General features: G+C 42.4%; 1 long non-coding RNA gene across 2 annotated transcripts in view; it reads left to right on the top strand.

The window, feature by feature from the left end:
• LOC114859328 (uncharacterized) overlaps positions 1-17,554 on the top strand; it is a 68,649-nt gene that overhangs the window by 2,098 nt on the left and 48,997 nt on the right. Inside the window, exons 3-5 of one of the 2 annotated variants that reach the window (XR_003786499.3) lie at positions 4,338-4,435; positions 9,980-10,014; positions 14,625-14,695. This is a non-coding gene — a long non-coding RNA (uncharacterized LOC114859328). The remainder of the gene's footprint in view (positions 1-4,337; positions 4,436-9,979; positions 10,015-14,624; positions 14,696-17,554) is intronic. The other variant, XR_003786498.3, reaches the window with a different exon arrangement.

Here is a 17,554-nt window from a genome sequence, read left to right as displayed (position 1 = left end):
AGGTCGGAGTACTTCACAGGAAACTGTACTCCCCACAGAGCAGCAGTGACTTCACCAGCTGACGCTATTAAATGTCCAACCTGGGAAAAAACAAGATAAACACCAGTGTACACACACGCGCACACACACACTGGCCTTTTGCACAAGCTCTTACTTTGCCAGATAAGATAATGAGGCCACAGTGCAATTACCTCAATAAGAGAGGCAGGTTTGGGCATATTCGGCCCTGCACGGTGCATGCTTGCTAACATGGCATGCTAATTGGCTGGAACACCAGGGCACACAGACACAAAAGCAGCCTGAGGGAACAGATTGAGACAAGCCCTTAAGGCCTGGACACATAAAGACAGACCGCAGTAACCTCCACGTCAATCCCTTTATGACTAAGGACAAAATGGGTGCTGGCAAGCAGTGCTTAATTTGAAAATTAATGGGCCATGGGATTATTTCTACCACTTAAGACACTTTGCAGCCCCAGTGCGGTTACCTCCATCCTGCCCTCTCCCCTGACTGGGTTTTACAGCTCTGTAGATGGCTGGGGATGAGAAGACCTTGCATACGCTGCAGTAAATGCGTGGCTAATTTGATTAACTACGGCGGTGCCCTTGTTGCCTGTTAGACAGAGAGGTGCACTGGCACATCATGGAGGAGATGTCCAGGCTGAACAGTGGCCTCCACGTCACGTATAATAACCCCAAAGTCAAGTTATGGGAACAAGCTATGATCCAAATGTCAATATGAAACTTTATCTGACCACTAAAAGTTTACTTTAGTGGTCAGATACAAGTTTTTGCAACATGTAGACAGCCCAACATCACATGGGGCATACACAGGTTTCAGTTGCTGATGGTTTTATTGCATTTCCCGGTTATATTTTAAAAATATTAATTAAGGAGAACCTGTGCTCTACAGCCCAAAAGCATTCTGAATCGGGGTGAGGACCACCATGCACAGGTCACCAGTCTATTACAGGTCTAAGAGACATATACTGTGCACTATTAAAAAGGAAGATGTGGAGATTGTGACAGAGTTTAAATACCTGGAAGTGTACTTGGACAGTTACCTGGACTGGAAAAAGAACTCATTAGCTGTGAACAAGAAGGCTCAGAGGAGGATGTACTTCCTGAGGAGGCTCAGGTCCTTTAACATCTGCAGCTCCATGCTGAGGATGTTCTATGAGTCTGTGGTGGCTAGTGTAGTGTTCTACGCTGTGGTGATCAGGAGGGATGGTTCTGTTCTGGGGGTGGAGCTGGACCCCGTGCATGCTGTAGCTGAGAGGTGGATGCTGGACAACACCTCCACCCCCTACACAGTGTGCTGGCTGGAGAGAAGAGCACTTTCAGCCACAGGCTGATCAGTATTACGTGCTCCACAGAAAACCACCGGAGATCCCTCCTACCGGTGGCCATCAGCCTGTACAACTCCCTCTTACTCAGGTTATTCTTTCTGTAATGTCACTGTGCCACACTCATATTTGGTATTGTGCAAGCAGACAAATCTGGAACTAGCAGGTGTAACTGCACGATCTGACAAACTAAATAAAAAAGAAAACAACATCGCATTCGCTTCTTTTTGAAAGAATTTGTCTTTTTTTTAAAACAGATTGAGAGTTGCAAACGCATCGAACGGTTCAAAAAGCTTTTAAAGTCAGATCAAAATGAAACACTCTAGGTCCAAACGTGGAGCCCTAACAGAACATTCAGCTGCACGGATGGGCAGTAGTGGCAGCAGTAGCCCACACAGTGTGGTAGACTCCTGAAACCCTTTTCTTTTTGCTGCAGACAGAAAACACCAGAAAGAGTGAACAGACAGAATGTTTATTCACCAAATTTGAGACATCAAAGAACTGCAAGCATGACACTCGAAAATTGGTGGTGGGCGAATGTTCTCTTTTCGGATTTCATTTTTTTTTCTCTCCCTCCAGCTTAATGTGTCATCTCTGGCTGGTTTTATTAGGAGTGGGTGACATGCAGACATGAGTAATATTGGATTGTAAAAGCTTTTTTCTAATTATTTAATCCCGCTTTCTGGGTCAATAAAGCCAATCATTTTCTGTCACGAGTGCACCCCCTTGTGAGATGATGAGTCGCTTGTAAAATGGTGCATAATCAAAGCTAATATTCTGCAATTTGAGCTCAGAATGGGAGTCTGTATTGCTGAGGCTAATGTGCGTAGTTGATCTCTTTATAAATACATAGTATTCCTGCATTTTTGCTCCCCGGTGTGTCTGACTTCTCCTTTTCGTCCGCCTCTGTTTCTCTGCAGCTTTTTTCATGTGCCGTCTTCGCCTTCATGATTGTTTTCCAACCTCTTTTTCCTCTTCTTGCACTTTGTCTGCTTTTTGTTTAGCGTTTTCCTTCCGTCATCGTCTTTCCTCTCACCCTTTGCTCCACAGAATTGCTGCTGGTGATCACAGATTCCAAAAGCAGATTCATGTGTGGGGAATTGACAGGAAGTCAGCCCGTGGAGGTGTCTGACTCATGCAGTCTGCTTTCAGCCAGCTTGACTAGTGTGTAACCTCTACGGGGCTAAAAAAACTGGAAGCACAAAGAATCATGTAGAAATATGGAAGAGGATGTTTAGTGCAAGCTTCAAGTGAGCTCCAGCTTAAAATATCACACACATTTGACCTTTTGAGTGCTATATCCACTTTATTAGTCAATGGTGTATTCACCACCAATGTCCTTCAGAACACTTGGACAACCCTAAAGGAAGCTAACAAAACACATTTTAAATACTGCATAAAATGCACATGCACTTCAGTTCAGTGCCCTTGTCTATATTGTCTATAACAGTTTAACAGCAATGACACAATTAAAAGTCAAACTACACTCTTTTTGACAGAAAAAGTAGATGAATCGGCTGGAGCCCATTTGAGGGTCTACGCCCCAGGTGTCCCAGTTCCTACTGGGCACCCCTGTTGCCTTCAGCTTCCACATCTTTACCACAGTATGTGTGTCTGCTCTTGGTACTTCTTGAGAATCTCCTGTTCCTTCTCTTTGCTGTTGTAGCTGTTTGGGCCATCCAACACTTCACTGGTGGTGAGCACTATTGTCTCACAGCAGCAAGAACCTACTTTCATTGCCTGGAGTTTGCATGTTCTCCCTGCATCTGTGTGATTTCCTTCCAGGTGCTCTGGCTTCCTCCCATAGTCCAAACAACACATTCAGTCAGATCAGACGGTCACTGTGGACTTGGTGAGAGTATGAATAGCTTTCTTTCTTTATGTGCTGACCTGTAATGGACTGGCAAACTGTCCAGGGTGAATTTCCCCTCTTGCTTAACTGAAAGCTGACGCTTATAAAGTGGTAGAGGATGAGTGAGGATTCTTATGTCTGACATACGTGAAGAGTAGCACAACAAATGAGGCCTTTATTGTATAAATGCGTTCTGGGTGGATTTATTACTCAGTACTTTTGCGTACAATTTGAGTTTTATTTCATTACTCATAACACAGATGTCGTGTGACTGATTTTAGCGAGATTCACAGAGAGACAGTCTGACTGCCACTAATTAGCTGCTTCTTTGCCCATGCTGTGAGGTCAAATGATCTGAGCCGTCTCTCAGCTTGGTGGAGAGGAAGGGAAGACAGAAGGAAGTAATGCTTCACTCCTGCTGTTCTGAGGTCCCAGAATGAAGGTTTCTGACCTTTCTCGATCTCCCCCAATCACTCCTCCCTTCAGTCTGTCTACTCATCACACTGAGTAGTAATAGGCCCCCCTAAAGGGTCAGAAGATCTTATTTCCTGTCACCACAGTCTGCTGACTCCATCCTGTTGTCCTCCTGCAGCCGACTCCCATGACAGTCTGCTACAGTGTGTAGGGATGGATACAATAAATACTGTAGCTCTGTGTGCCAACATGTCTGTAGCCGACTGCTGTCTGAAGCAGTAGCAATGCCAGTGGACACTAAGCTCCCATTTAACATCAAGGTGTAGGCCAAAGCATGCCTTCATTTTTTTAGGACCCTTCCTCTACAGTGTCCCAGATTCATTAGATTGCATAATTTCCAAATTGCACTCAAAAATCTCACCATTTTGAGTCCACACCTACAGTACAATGGCTGTAATATGGCTAGCTGATGTAATCACATTTTCCAAGGGTGTGCATTAAGTAAATGAGGTGCTAGACTAGGAGAGAGAGCCCTCTACAGTAGTGCTCTACCGCCTTCTTCAGCAGTCTCATACTGTGTCACAGCAGGAAACCCAGTGCTGGGAAATAAGTGCAGCACGTTGTGAAATATTATTAGTTGTACCTCTTATGTGGGACATATTTAGAAACCCTATGCCTGTTCATGTCACTGAAATACCTTGTTGTAATTTTTCCTATGCTCAACAGTGCGGGAGTGAAGCTGTCCACCCAGTGTTAAGATAGTGGAGGAGGAGCCAGTGACCAGGGTGCACTGGGTGAAGTGAACAACCTACAGTAAAAGTCAGGTAATTGCAGTCACATATGCATGGACACAAGACACAAATGATAGATCCCTCTGTCCAGAATCTTGACAAACAAAAGCAGTTTGACTTCTTTAGCTTGTGGTGTAGAGTTAATTACTGTAACATCTTAATGGTGAATATACTATAATTTATATTATTGGCTTATTAATGGTGGGCTATAATAAATAGAGCACAAGGTGAGGTTTTCTACATTTTAAACATATAATTAATGTCACAAAAATTAGCTTCAGAGTCTGTCCTGATCTCTTGCCACAGTGTCTTGTCAAGCACATCTGCATATGCAAATCTGCAATGCCCTAACCAATAAATCAGTAAACCTGTATGCAGATTGACACTGGTGTGTCTTTCAAACAGCCTTCCTCAATGCAAAAAGAAATGATATGGTGCCTTTTTTTTTAATAAATTCCTCCCAGAGTGTGCAGGTGGACTGTCAGCAGGGTGGCAGGCTTTTATTTGTCAGAACTCAAAACATCATCAGGCAGAACAGAGACATTTCCGCGGCGTGTTATTTGCAACAAAGCTGCTTGATTACCCCTCCTGCACTTTCCATTTTGTGTAATGGAACAATTAGCTGCGCCGTACGCCGCTTGTTTATTCGCCCACTCACTCCAAAATGGCAAAGAAGGGAGTAATTGTGCACACTCACCTGAAGCCACTTAGAGGGAAGCCGCAGGGACACATGGCTGCAAGAGGGGAGAGACGGTGCACTCATTATTAGATAAATCCTGTGTTTTCCTCTGGACTTCACTTCTGCAAATGTATGTCATGTCTTCAACTGTCCCTGTGGTAATAGAGTAATAGATGAAAGTACACCACTTATTTATATAGCAGGGCAAGTAAACAAGTTGCTTCTCCTGATCCCTTTATAAAAGCATTTCACTTGTATGAATGCACCTACTGCACAAGTTTAGGTTACCACACATCACTGTAGTAGAACGTCTACGGCAACTGACAGGATTAAGCCGTGTGTGTGTGTGTGTGTGTGTGTGTGTGTGTGTGTGTGTGTGTGTGTGTGTGTGTGTGTGTGTGTGTGTGTGTGTGTGTGTGTGTGTGTGTGTGTGTGTGTGTGTGTGTGTGTGTGTGTGTGTGTGTGTGTGTCTTGAATCGCACCGCTGCCTCTCTGCTTCTCTTAGACTACCATTAATCACTTGCTGCTTGTTGTCAGAATGGAGAGCAATAAATATAAATGGCCATTAATTTACAAATTCAAATTAACCTCAGTCTCCTGCGGGCCAGAGACAAAGACTGTGGGTGTCACTGGCTTTTTCATTTCTGGTGACAGAATTAGAGGACGCCTCTAGACTCCCTGGGCAGTCTACAGCATAAAAAACACTCTTAACTGGATCCCTGTGCTCAGCTCAAAACCAGTTGACAGTCGCATAACCTCCCCAGCAATCAACTGGTTAGTCGACAGTATCCAGCTACAACACTGTTGTGTCTGCATGTGAGCATCAAGATGCTAGGTTTAACAGGGGCCTTGAAGACTTCATCATCTCCTCTGATCATCATTGTTACTACTTGTGAAGGTTTTAAGTACAGCTATCCTTTGTGTGTTTAGTCTGACATTTATGTATTGTCTAGTCACAAGTGTTTTTTGAGATATTTTTTTTGGTATAATTAGGGTGGCGTACCGAAAAAACAAAACAAAACACACAACTGGTGCTAATTCAAAGTTCTAAATTAGATTTTCCTTCCGCTTCAGTTCTTAGTAAGTTATGAATCTCAGTTTTTCTTTAGAATTACAGTCCTTTCCCTTTATTATTCTTTAGCTGTGGACATAAACTGGAAAGTCCATTCTGTAAATACATAAATAACCCAAAGTAAAAGAAATGTGTGAATAACTAACAAAAAGACTTTGGATACTTTCATTATGTACTGTAAAAATAAAAGTGCTGGGCAGTCCTCCTGGGAAAAATACTTGTCTGTTTCTACTGTAACTGTAGAATTCCCTCTAAATGAATATGACAATGATTTATTTATGTTAAACACTGCATGTGGCACCTTCAAACTCCAGCACAAATCTAACATCCTGGCCGTTCCCTGCTACACATCCCCTGGAGGATAAGCGATAACTGCTTAAACACAGCGGGATGTTGCGAGCATGACATAACAGGGAATTCATGATTGAAGTCTTTGTGGCTCCCATGAATGTAGGAACATGTCAATGAATAGGATGGAGGAATTACATCAAATATGCCTTCAAGTCATTCATATTTGCAGCTTCACATTCATCCTCACTGCATTATGAATGCATTCCTTCCCTCCCATTGGTACCACCTGCATCCCCCGTTATCTCGGTCCTGATTTCTCTTTGACTGATTGGCCGCATTTCCCCCGAGGCAGAACGTCTGATTGTTTATTCATGTCCAGACGCATGATTTATTAAAACGCTCACAATTTGTTAATCTCTTAGATGAACTGAAAGATGTGGCTCTCCGCTGATTCTGTCTCGCCTACTCACGTCTCTCTGTCCCTGTGAGGATTGAACCCAGGCACCCAATTAGCCAGCTCTATGAAATAACGAAGCCGCGAATGATGGAGCGCCTGTTCAGTGTGTGGTTCTCCACTCAACCACTCTGGTTTTATAGGCAGGTAATTATGGGCTTATCCTAATTATTATGGATTTTGGCTTTTCACAACAACCATTCATACTACACACGTTTTATGAACCGTTGGGGAATATGACCAATTAGGCAGAAAGGTTAAGTCCCCCCAAGTTTAACAAAGGTGCGTATAGTTACATTCTGACAAGTGTTAATACCTTTTCTCGCAGAGCTTCCCGCAGCTCCCCTAAACTGTTTGGTGTTTTGAAGCCTACTGTAGTGCAATTCAATGTTTCTCTCTGGGCCAAAAGAGAGGCAGGCATAGAGATGCCAGGTGTGTACTGCAAAAAAAAGATAAATTGCCATCAGTTTAATAAGCTCCTGCCATTTATAAGGAAAAACCATAAAAAGCCATGGGGTGGATGAGTCACTTGTGTGGAGCTGGAAACTTTTATTTGACACAAGTTAATTAGACATGTTCATCTCTTTCATGAAGACCACCTTTCACTGCCAAGGTTCCATAACTCGATCTGGCATAATGGCAACACACAGGCATTTTGGCACCGGTGTCAATCAATGACACTGCTCTGTGTTAGCTTACTTCTTTTGTTGCACATTTTTATTCATTGGTCTTTGTTCTTGCATGGGAGCAGAGAAAGGTTTCCCAAAATTAATTGGATCAGCGATTAAGTGGGAGGCATACTGCCCCACTGAGCAGAGACAATGGCAGAAGAAAGGGTCAACGCAGGCGCAGGCTGAAAATTGACACTTGAATTAGATAATGAAGAATAGAAAGCAAAGAAAAGGACAGGGGCCTATCGGTGTGAGGTCTTCAAGGAGGTCCAAACTTTAACTTCCCTGGTGCTGCAAGAGAGACACTTTTGATTGACTAGTCCTGCTCGGAAACACCAATTGCATAAAGGGAGGGTGATGGGTGACATAGTTTCTTGTCAGCCATCTGTATTTGTATTTATGTAATTAAGATATTGTACAGTATGAGATATAATATGAGATGCAAGGCTTAACCACCACATTACTGCTAGTAAAGATGTGTCAATGTGAAAAGCCTTGACATCTTAAAGAACCCCCCAAATATTTGACCATTTTGCAATCTAAGGCAAACTTTAAGTATTAAAGGGAAGCCAAATGCTGCTCTCTAGTTGGTTTGGCTCAAGGTTAAACTTAGGGACTTGCTTTTTAATGGAATTTGCTGAGTTTAAAGTTGCATGTGTTTTGAAGTGGGAGCACCTGACCCTGGAGTATATGAAGCCTCTCCTCATTTAATCAATAAGGCTATTTAAGTCTTGTTTTTGTAACCTATTCTAGTTGAACCCATTCAAATATCACGGAGAAGTTTGCCTTTCTGGTTTCAGTACAGCCATCTATGATCTGACTTACCAATCTCAAAGGACCTTCACATGTACCTCAAGTTCAGTATTGAATTTAACCATGGCGCCACAACTCTTTGCCTAACTAACTCGGTGGGAAATTAAAGGGTGGCTTTGAAAAGTACTTTTGAAAAGAATAGTAAGTTGTTACTCAATTAGTTGGCACCTTTGTTTTAAAGTTAAGTTTCCCACAGAATGACAAGGAAACATCACTGGCTGGCCAAAATAATCAATCCAGGTTTTTTGTTCAAGTGCAATACTGAAAAATACCTGAAAAGCTTTCATTCATAAAGGCCAGTATAAATGATGATGCACCTGACAGCCCCAACACTGTAGCCATAGGCGAATCAAGCCTGTGTGTGTTCATGCGACTGTTTTCTTTTTATTCTCCGTTACTCAGTGGAAGTCTTTGCGCCTCTAGGTGGTCTCAGTGAAGCAATAGCAGCTTTTGCAGTGGGGTGATATATCTGGGCCATGAGGTAAACCAGTAAGCAAAGCCTCAGCTGTCTCATTCACACGCAAACACACAACGGAGTCAAAACATAAAAACCTACAATGGCACAAGTGACGAGACTTCCAGCCTTGCTTTGTTGTAAAGGTGAAAACCTTTTTTTACTGTGTTTTACATACCGAATGGGAAATTTGAAAAGCTTGATTGCTTAGAGGAGGTGGGAGGTGAGATAGGATGTAAAAACTATAGTAGAAGCAGGTGCAGAGAGGAAGAGGGGGAGACATCTTAGATGGATATGAAGGCTCGATGTGCAGAGGTTTTACTGGAGACGCTTGGGCTCTGCATTTTCTAAATCCCGTAGGTCTGACTGAAATACCTCCACCATGATGTCATGGGAGGGTCTGTGTGTGTCTGGTGTGTGTGAGGCTCACATGCAAACATATGGAGGGAATTGTATAGCTCTGTGAGGGGACTTAGACCATTCAGACAAAAATAAAGCCTTTTTGTATAGGCTGCTGAAGTGTGTGTAAGGGTCCTCTAGCCGTGCACAAGCCTTTAAGAGCGTGCTTGAAGTGAAGTGTGTCTGAGCAGATGCAAACACAAACATACACACACACACACACAGACGCTGAGCAGTTTTATGTGACAGCCTAATGTGTAGGACGTAAATATGGTGTGTGGATTCAGGAAAAAGTGTTAAGCAGGACACTGAGATAACAGTTTGCCTCCTGTCTGATATAAATATTAATCTGGAGTTCTAGAGGGAAGATAAAGATTGTGCAACAGTTACATTTTTGGCTGTATGGCATACTCTCCGTGGAACAGAAGAGTGTTTTTGCACTGGAACATTGTCAGCAAGAGTTCCAGCAAACAGAACATTTGTGAGCCAAGCCTTAGCTTTTATTTGTTGCTGTATCTCTGAGGTTCTGAATTTAAGGACATATAGAGATACAGTCTATGTATAGATTAATATGTTTTATTGTTATTTTTTTTAATAAAGTCATAAAGTCATCTTATGTACTGAGGCATACAGTACATGTCAATATTTAAAACTGTCACTTGACCACTAGGGGGGCATAAAAATACACCACACATTTAATGATTTACTTTATTGGAGTTGATTTTTCGTTATTCTTTTTTTCAGTGCTGAAGATGATTGCAACATGTCAGCCTCATGAGGTAGTCACCTAGAATTGTTTTTGATTGTTTTTGTCATGAAAAAGTTCCCTGAAGTGTTGAATACTTGTTGGCTGCCTTTCCTTCACTCTCTCTAATAATCCAAAACCCTCACAGTTGCAGGCCAGATCATCTGATGCAGCACTCCACCACTCTCCTTCCTGGACAAATATATCTTACATAACTTGGAGGTCCGATGGCCTTATAGAAAGCATGATGAAATGACATGAAGTCCAGTTGCTGATGAGCAGCACCTTTTTAGATAAAGTGGCGTGGAAGACTTTTAGGGCAGTGAGTCAGTGTCACCAATATTATGACATAAATCTAAACCTTCAGCCTGAGAAACACTATCTGACATAGCCTCTTCACATATCTAATTTAAAATGACAGCATTTAATTAATTAACAAAGAGTGCAGTCAAATAAGCAAGCACTAAATAATAAGGCTACCCAGTTTACAATAATATGTTTATTAAAAAATTGAGATTAATATGTTCTGGCTATTCCATTATTTTTATTGATTATTATTTGATTAACATAATTGTGTTAATTAAAAATACATTTCTTAAAATGTCAGTGGTCTCCTAAACAGTCCACAGTAGAGGAGAACACTAGCTGGAAAAATGTTCTGCAATAATAAATTTAAAAAAAAAAAATCCTCTAAACGTTTTCCACTGAATTTGACAGAACCTTAATTGTGTCCTTAATTACATAGATTAACTATGCGCCCACAATTCCGAACTCTCAGCAGAGGTTAACGTTTGGGTGGGCTTCAGTCTGGGTCTTATTTCAGGAGCGTAGAGCTGTAAACACTGCACAGTGTGGCAGTGAAGGCCGGTTGACTGGCCTCTTTTGTATGTATATACGGCATTGTGTGTTTGTGTGATGTGGCGGTGCAGACAAAGGTGAAGCCAGTATGATGAGTGACATTTTCCCCCCTTGCTCACCCACGTCTCATCAGTCCAGAAAGCCCCTTCCTCTTATTTTCTGTTTATATGCAGCCTCTTGGCTCTTTTGGTATCTCCCTGTGTCTTTGTCCTTTATATTTCTTCAGTCAGACCACTTTTTGTTTTTCTCTGTCTGTGGAGAATCCCTCCTGAACTCCTCCTGGCCTGCATGACCAATAGAACCTGTGAAGAAGAGAGGAGAGCCCTTCCACAGCCCTCCGGGGGTGGCTTCAGATGGAGAGGCCATCCTTATCGTTGTGTGCTCACTGAAAAGAGCAGGGTCGGTGGGGGGTTGACTGTATCTTCTGGGCCTCCTCCTTTATACAAACCCACGTCTTTCTTCTACCTCCCTTGCCCTCGTTTTCATGATCCTCAGTATGCCCTTGGAGGTTGCAGGAACTCCAGTTGTCTGACGGGGGGCGCTCCTATTACCTCCTTTCTCTTTTTTCCCGGTCCTGTCTTTCTTCCCTAAGCCTTTTATTCTTTTTTTCTGCCAGAACAGTTCCAGGGGTTTAGTTTCTTTAAAAAACACTTCAGACTGTGCTGTACGTATTTATTCTCCCTAAGACCTCGTCCTTCTTGTATGTTTGGAAAGACCGTGCAGGTTGAAATGCTTCGTCCACCCCCCACATTGTCCTGGATTCCTAAAAGGCTCTCCGGCAGTGCCACGGCTTTGAAAAGATGGTGGCTGTGAGAGAGACGTGGCCGCATTGAAAAGCTTGCCACTTGGTGTACAGGCAGTAGCCCCGGAGAACAGTGCGGGATAAGCAAACTAATGGCATCAGACAACCTTGTGACAGGAAGCCTCATTATGTGACTGCCACACAAAGCCTGCAAGTCTGGAATTCAAAGAAAAAAGTAATCTAACATATAGCTCTGTGCTTAACTACGTATAACATCTAATCCTTGTTTTTAACACATAATGTGTGCAGCTGTTAAATTCCAGTAAATACAATTTTCCTTTCATTTGAATCTAGGCCTAGAGAACTCAACAAAGTCTTATTGTCAGACTTCGCCCTGGTGTTGAGAGCCTCATTTTGCATTTCTGGATGAAGCGCCAGTGTACAGTACTGAGTGACACTGGTTTGCCAAAGATCTCTCAAATCTATGTGGTTTTGCTTATTACCATGAAGACAATAAATGGTTTCCTCCCCTTGTCTTTACACGAATAAAATATTCTGCAGTGTAGTATACCCGAATACTTTGTAGTCATGCATCAAAAACTTTTTGTAGATTTTTCTACAACATTTGGTGAAAGTGATTAGCCAGGACACGCCTTGGCATGATACCTCACACCCATTAGGGTGTGGTGCATCAGGTTGAAACACTCAATGTCTATCTGTCACATATGTAAAATTGCTCATTTAAATATATTACCAAATTTCTCAGAGTTGTCATGTAATGGTCGTTTTTACTATTCAGCCTAATGACAAAAACAAAAATACAGAAAATGTTAATGAGTCCCCACGGTGCAAAGTCTTTGTAATTTCATGTTTTGGCTTTCATGTTCTCACTCTCATCAATGTTGGTGATGAGTTGTACCCCCACCTTTCCTCGGTCTGAGAATCCAATGCTCAGAGCCAAAGAGCTGGATCTTTCCTCTACTGTAATACAGTGTTCCTGATAAGAAGCAAATACCCTAGAAGTAGATATTTGCTTTTATGTATAGCATGGTCCGTTCTAAACTGATGCACAGTGAGAGGCCTGATGGCTGATCTACAGTGTATAGTAGGAAGGCTGTTTCTTCGTACCTTACGGTAGGAAACACATTACTGATAACATGACACAATCGTAACCATGTCCTCTGTTCTGCTCTAGATCTTTGATCCTTTCAACAAATATGCAAATATGCATAAATTTATAGAAACCACTATCACTAACAGGACTGCATTGTCCTATAGGATGAGCTAGATTTTCATGTGGTGCATAAGCTTGCACACAGATCAGCACGAAATCTACTCTATCTGAAATGCAGCCGATATGTCGCATTCAACAAGACTTAATGAAATATGGAACTTCAGTTAAAAGTTGGGCGAACAGTAACTTTAATGCAAGCTTTGTAGTGGGTGCAGCAGGAACCTGACTGTGTATGGCACTAGACTTCGATAACAAACTAGCCGAAGGTAGTTCTTGGTGTTAACTTTACACAAAGAGCTTCTGCTAACTTTTACACCTGCGCATCATATGTATAAAGCTCGCTGGGGTCTGCAACTTCCCAATTGTCTACATCTAAAACTGTGAACCTTCACAAGGAGAGTCTTTGTATGTACCTCCATAAATAAAAAAGAGATGAGCTGGGCCACAGTTTGAGGGGAGGCTTTATGAGGTGTACATGGGTTTAGAAAGGCTCTTCTTTGCCATGCTTTAGGCTCTGCACTGGATTGAGGAATCGAAGGAGAACACTTGTTTATTTATTTATATATATTCTTTTTTTATTTAGTGCTAAAACAGTAGCTGTAGCAGCATTTTTAAAGTTCATCAAGGTTTTGATTGATTGATGGGATAAGTTTCTGGTGTTTGCACACAAGTCACTTTACAGTATATAGCAAACATTTGGAGTGCTATGAAAATGTTTAAATGAACTGATGTTGTAACCTGACCGGAAATGTAAAGGCAGTCGCCGTTCCTGAATGCATTGTTTTGTATCTCATTGTATCACTGGGTATTTTCCCAGTTTGTCACCCTGCAGGATGGATGAACTGTGTCCTCAGGAAAACAAAAGTCTGTGCATAAGCAAACCAGCTTGTTGTGAACAGGACGACTGGTATCCTGTATATGAAAACTTAGAATGGAGCATGTTTGATACCTTAGAGCCTCTGAGAGCTTAGCATGCTGCCATACCAAGACAAGAGCTGATTAGAAAAATTATAGCAACCCAATGTGAGCACTGAGACACCCAGAGATGTCTCAGTGCTGGACCCCTGGAAACGGTGTCTGTTTCCAGACAGGAATTAATTTTTAACTGGAGACTTTGTTTTTAGGGCCCCAACGTACAATACCGATTTGTGGTGTATTGTACGTTGGGGCCCTAACAACAGCTTGAAACTGTACGTGACCAGACGCTGTTTTAAGTGTAAAAGGTAGTTAGTGTAATGTTTGGTCAAACATTTGGTTCTGGTTGCTCTTGGTGGTTCACCCTCCTTGTTGGCAAAGGTGTCAGTAAACTTTGTAAAACTAATGTTCAAATGGCCATGCTGAAAAGGGGGGCGAAATATGAGCCATGGCAAGATTTTCTACACTTGTTGTAAGTTTTTAGACATTGTCTCTAAAAAGGTACTGTATCTGTAGCACTGTTTTTGATTAGAAACATGAAACTTGATGGAACAGTGGTATCTGTGTGAAGAATCAATTGTATTGTTGTATTGAGTGGGTGTGCTTATCAAACTGTCAGTTTCAGAATAGCACAAGATGGTCTTGATCAGCACTCTGCCCGCATTCCAAAACCAGAGAGAGGTTTCAGATGTTGTTTGGCGATGAGCCGTAAGATTTTCAAAAATGTATGCCCCCAGCGCTTCTATGCTCCTCTACACTATAAAGTAGTTACACCGAAACACCTCGCGCATCTTTTTAAAGACACTGTTTTCTTCCTAAAGTGCCTGCCTCTCTACATCCAGTATCTCTCACTGCTTTTCTATAGCCCATTTTCTCACACCTCTTTGCTTTTCAGGCAAGGCATGGGGTCCCTTTTGACTGGCAAGCTGGAGAAAAGGCCCTCGGACAGCAGGAGCGTGAGATCAGGTACTGTTTCTTTCAAGCATAATATCCATCTTTTCTCCAGGCATTCCTCAGTTCCCCTGAGATCAGTGTATCACATCCAACAAAAATGAAGTCAGCACACACCAAGTTAAAGGTAGAAAAGACAGTGTAATCACATACTGTAGATATATGCTTCTCTCCAGCTGAACCTGGGAAAGGGGGGGCATTTCAACAGAGCGAGCTGGAATAACAGACGGAACCATCCAACAACAATTCATTCTCTGGCTTTGCTCTCCGACTGCCCGGAACACACAGTCTGACTGCAGCTAAAGTGTACTCTACTGTACATACAGGAGCTGTCAAAAAGCAAAACATGTGGGAAGCAACACCTTAGTCCACACGCCATTTACCATACAGGTGTCAGGTTCCAGATGACCTGATGGGGATATTCATGTGTACTGTAAATATTTTGCATTTATTGTTCAGCATCTTGGGGTTCGGTGGTGTTATGTCTGCTAAAAGGCTAATTTGACAAGTGGACAGGGAATGAACCATAAATCAGCATTGTTTTCGTAATTGCTCCTCAGTAGCCATGCGGTGTACCATAGGTTGATTAGGTCATCCCGCACAGTGCAGTCGCAGCGTTCCTTCCAGTCTTGGAGCTTTTTTTTATGGATGATTCTCCCTCCCCACAATGCACCAGGCCCACAGAATAGTTGGCAGGGAACCTCCTCTTGTCTACACTCCTAATGAGTAGAGACTAGGCATTGAAAGAAGACTATGCTCCTTCGTTCGCCCGTGGAAGTGATGTTCCCCTCCCCAGCCTAAATATCAGCCTACAGTACATGGTGGGAATGGAGCACCAAATTAAATATTTGACTTTGTAATACACACCCAGATGACTGTAAATCTGCAGAAAAACACATGCACAATGTGAGCACTGCAGGGAATACCCTTGCCCGTGGATTTTTAATGCAAGGGATATTGTATGGGGTCTAGAAACTATGAAGGCTTTGCCTCATTCTGTGGCATGACATGAATGACGGCAAAATGCACAGACACAGAGTGTATGTTTGCATTTGTCCCCTTGGGCAGGCATGGTGCACAAATATAGTGTGTGGCAAGAGAGGTTCTTCTCTCCAGCCTGTCCTGTCGTTTGATGGACCGGTACATCTGGTTTTATTTGTTTAATGAGTCTGTTGTTGGTCTGTTGGTTTTAAATTTGCTTGGTTTTCATTGGTGTAGTTTTACTCTCTCACTAATGTATTAATAAGGTGCAGCTGTTGTGTTCTTGCGTTGCATGGTTGCTGCTTTGTGCAGACAAATATGGCTCCACTCTGCAGTAATGCAACACGTTGAAGTCAAGTTACAGTAGCGTTACATGTTTGAATCGCTTCTCTTCATGGCTTATCTATCATCACCCTATTTGTGACATCAATATAATGCACTCAGAATCAGTGTGATTGCTTTGATCAAATGCAAATCTAATATGATGTGTATGTTACAAAGGTCGACACGCACATGCATCTATACACTAATCTGCTGTCTCCCATGTTTCTGTGTGAGCCAGAGGGTAATACTGCATATGTCAGATGTCAGTGGGGACAGGTGTGGGGTCCATATATACCCAGGAAGCAGGGCTTAGCTTCGGGAAGCTGCTTCAGCCACAGATACTCCTAACCATGCAAAACATATGTGGCTAAACCCTGCTGCCCCCCGCTCACCCTCATGCGCCGCTGCTCTCATAGTAACACAATATCCCATTACTGCCGTCACGCACCAACTAGATTGGTGTTGGTTTAGGGAAAACAGCTGAGGAGGATGGACTGTGGCTATAATGTATGAAGTGCGACCGTGTGTGTGCGTATACATATGCACAAGACGGCTGTGGTGTCATAGGAGAGACAGTTGTCAGCTGTGATCATTTTTCACTTTGTACATTTTTCATGCGTGTGAAAATGGAAATACACTGTGCATTTATGAGAAAAAAACACTGACGATCAAGAAAAGGGTCAGCCATTACAGACCCCATACACTTACCGATGTTAATATGCACCAGCATCAGCCGCACTGTCTTCATCTTTAATATTTTCAAGAGCTCCTTCTAAACAACCTGACAACGCTGAAGCCAGAAAAGGCTGTTTAAGGTTCAATCACTAGACAAATGTCCTGATACACTAGTCGTCTGGCATTGGCTTTTTGTGCAAGTCTTGGAACCGAATGATGCTTGGAGACTGTGCCTGGTTCTCAAGCTCCAACTCCAGTATTCCTGCTTTAGGTGAAACAATGTACAGTAAACGGGTGAGAAGGAGGTGTTGCAGAAGGGCCTGATCTGTTCTCCACCTCTTGCATGCAACCTACTGTATGGTTAATTATAATTGTAATCATAAAAAGCATGTTGTGCTTCTTGGAATCGATAACTGTTCTTTGGATGTGGCTACACCCAGAAATGAAAGCTATCCACATTTACAGCTGAAATAGACTCATTAATTTCAACAGCTGTAAACTATGTACTGTAATAGTGCATGGCATCTTGGGATATAGTCAAGCAGCACGTCATTTAAAAATGAAAGGAAAGTGTTGTAGCATCAGGTTCGTTGTGGTCCAGTCATCCCTGGTTCATTAATTGCGTTACTCAAGGAGGAATCGTTTTAGTTCTAATTGCCATTGGTTCTCCCTGATTCTCATCACTGGCACCAAACTAGGGAAAAAAAACTAGGTCCTGGTGTTTCATGTGGTCTTTATGATTACTTGAACACTTTTCATGTCGAAGAGATCTAGAGGTCTCAAGAAAGTGCAGATCAATAAATTCAATCAATAGGATCCATTTAGAGTCCACTTTGACTGGCCTTCTGTGCTGGTGAGGTGGCAGGAGTCTATATTAATGGAAACAAATGGGGC

Source organism: Betta splendens, chromosome 7, assembly GCF_900634795.4.
Source record: "Betta splendens chromosome 7, fBetSpl5.4, whole genome shotgun sequence".
Lineage (NCBI taxonomy): Eukaryota > Metazoa > Chordata > Actinopteri > Anabantiformes > Osphronemidae > Betta > Betta splendens.
The sequence above is the reverse complement of the archived record's forward strand: the minus strand, read 5'-3'. Positions and strand labels throughout refer to the sequence as shown.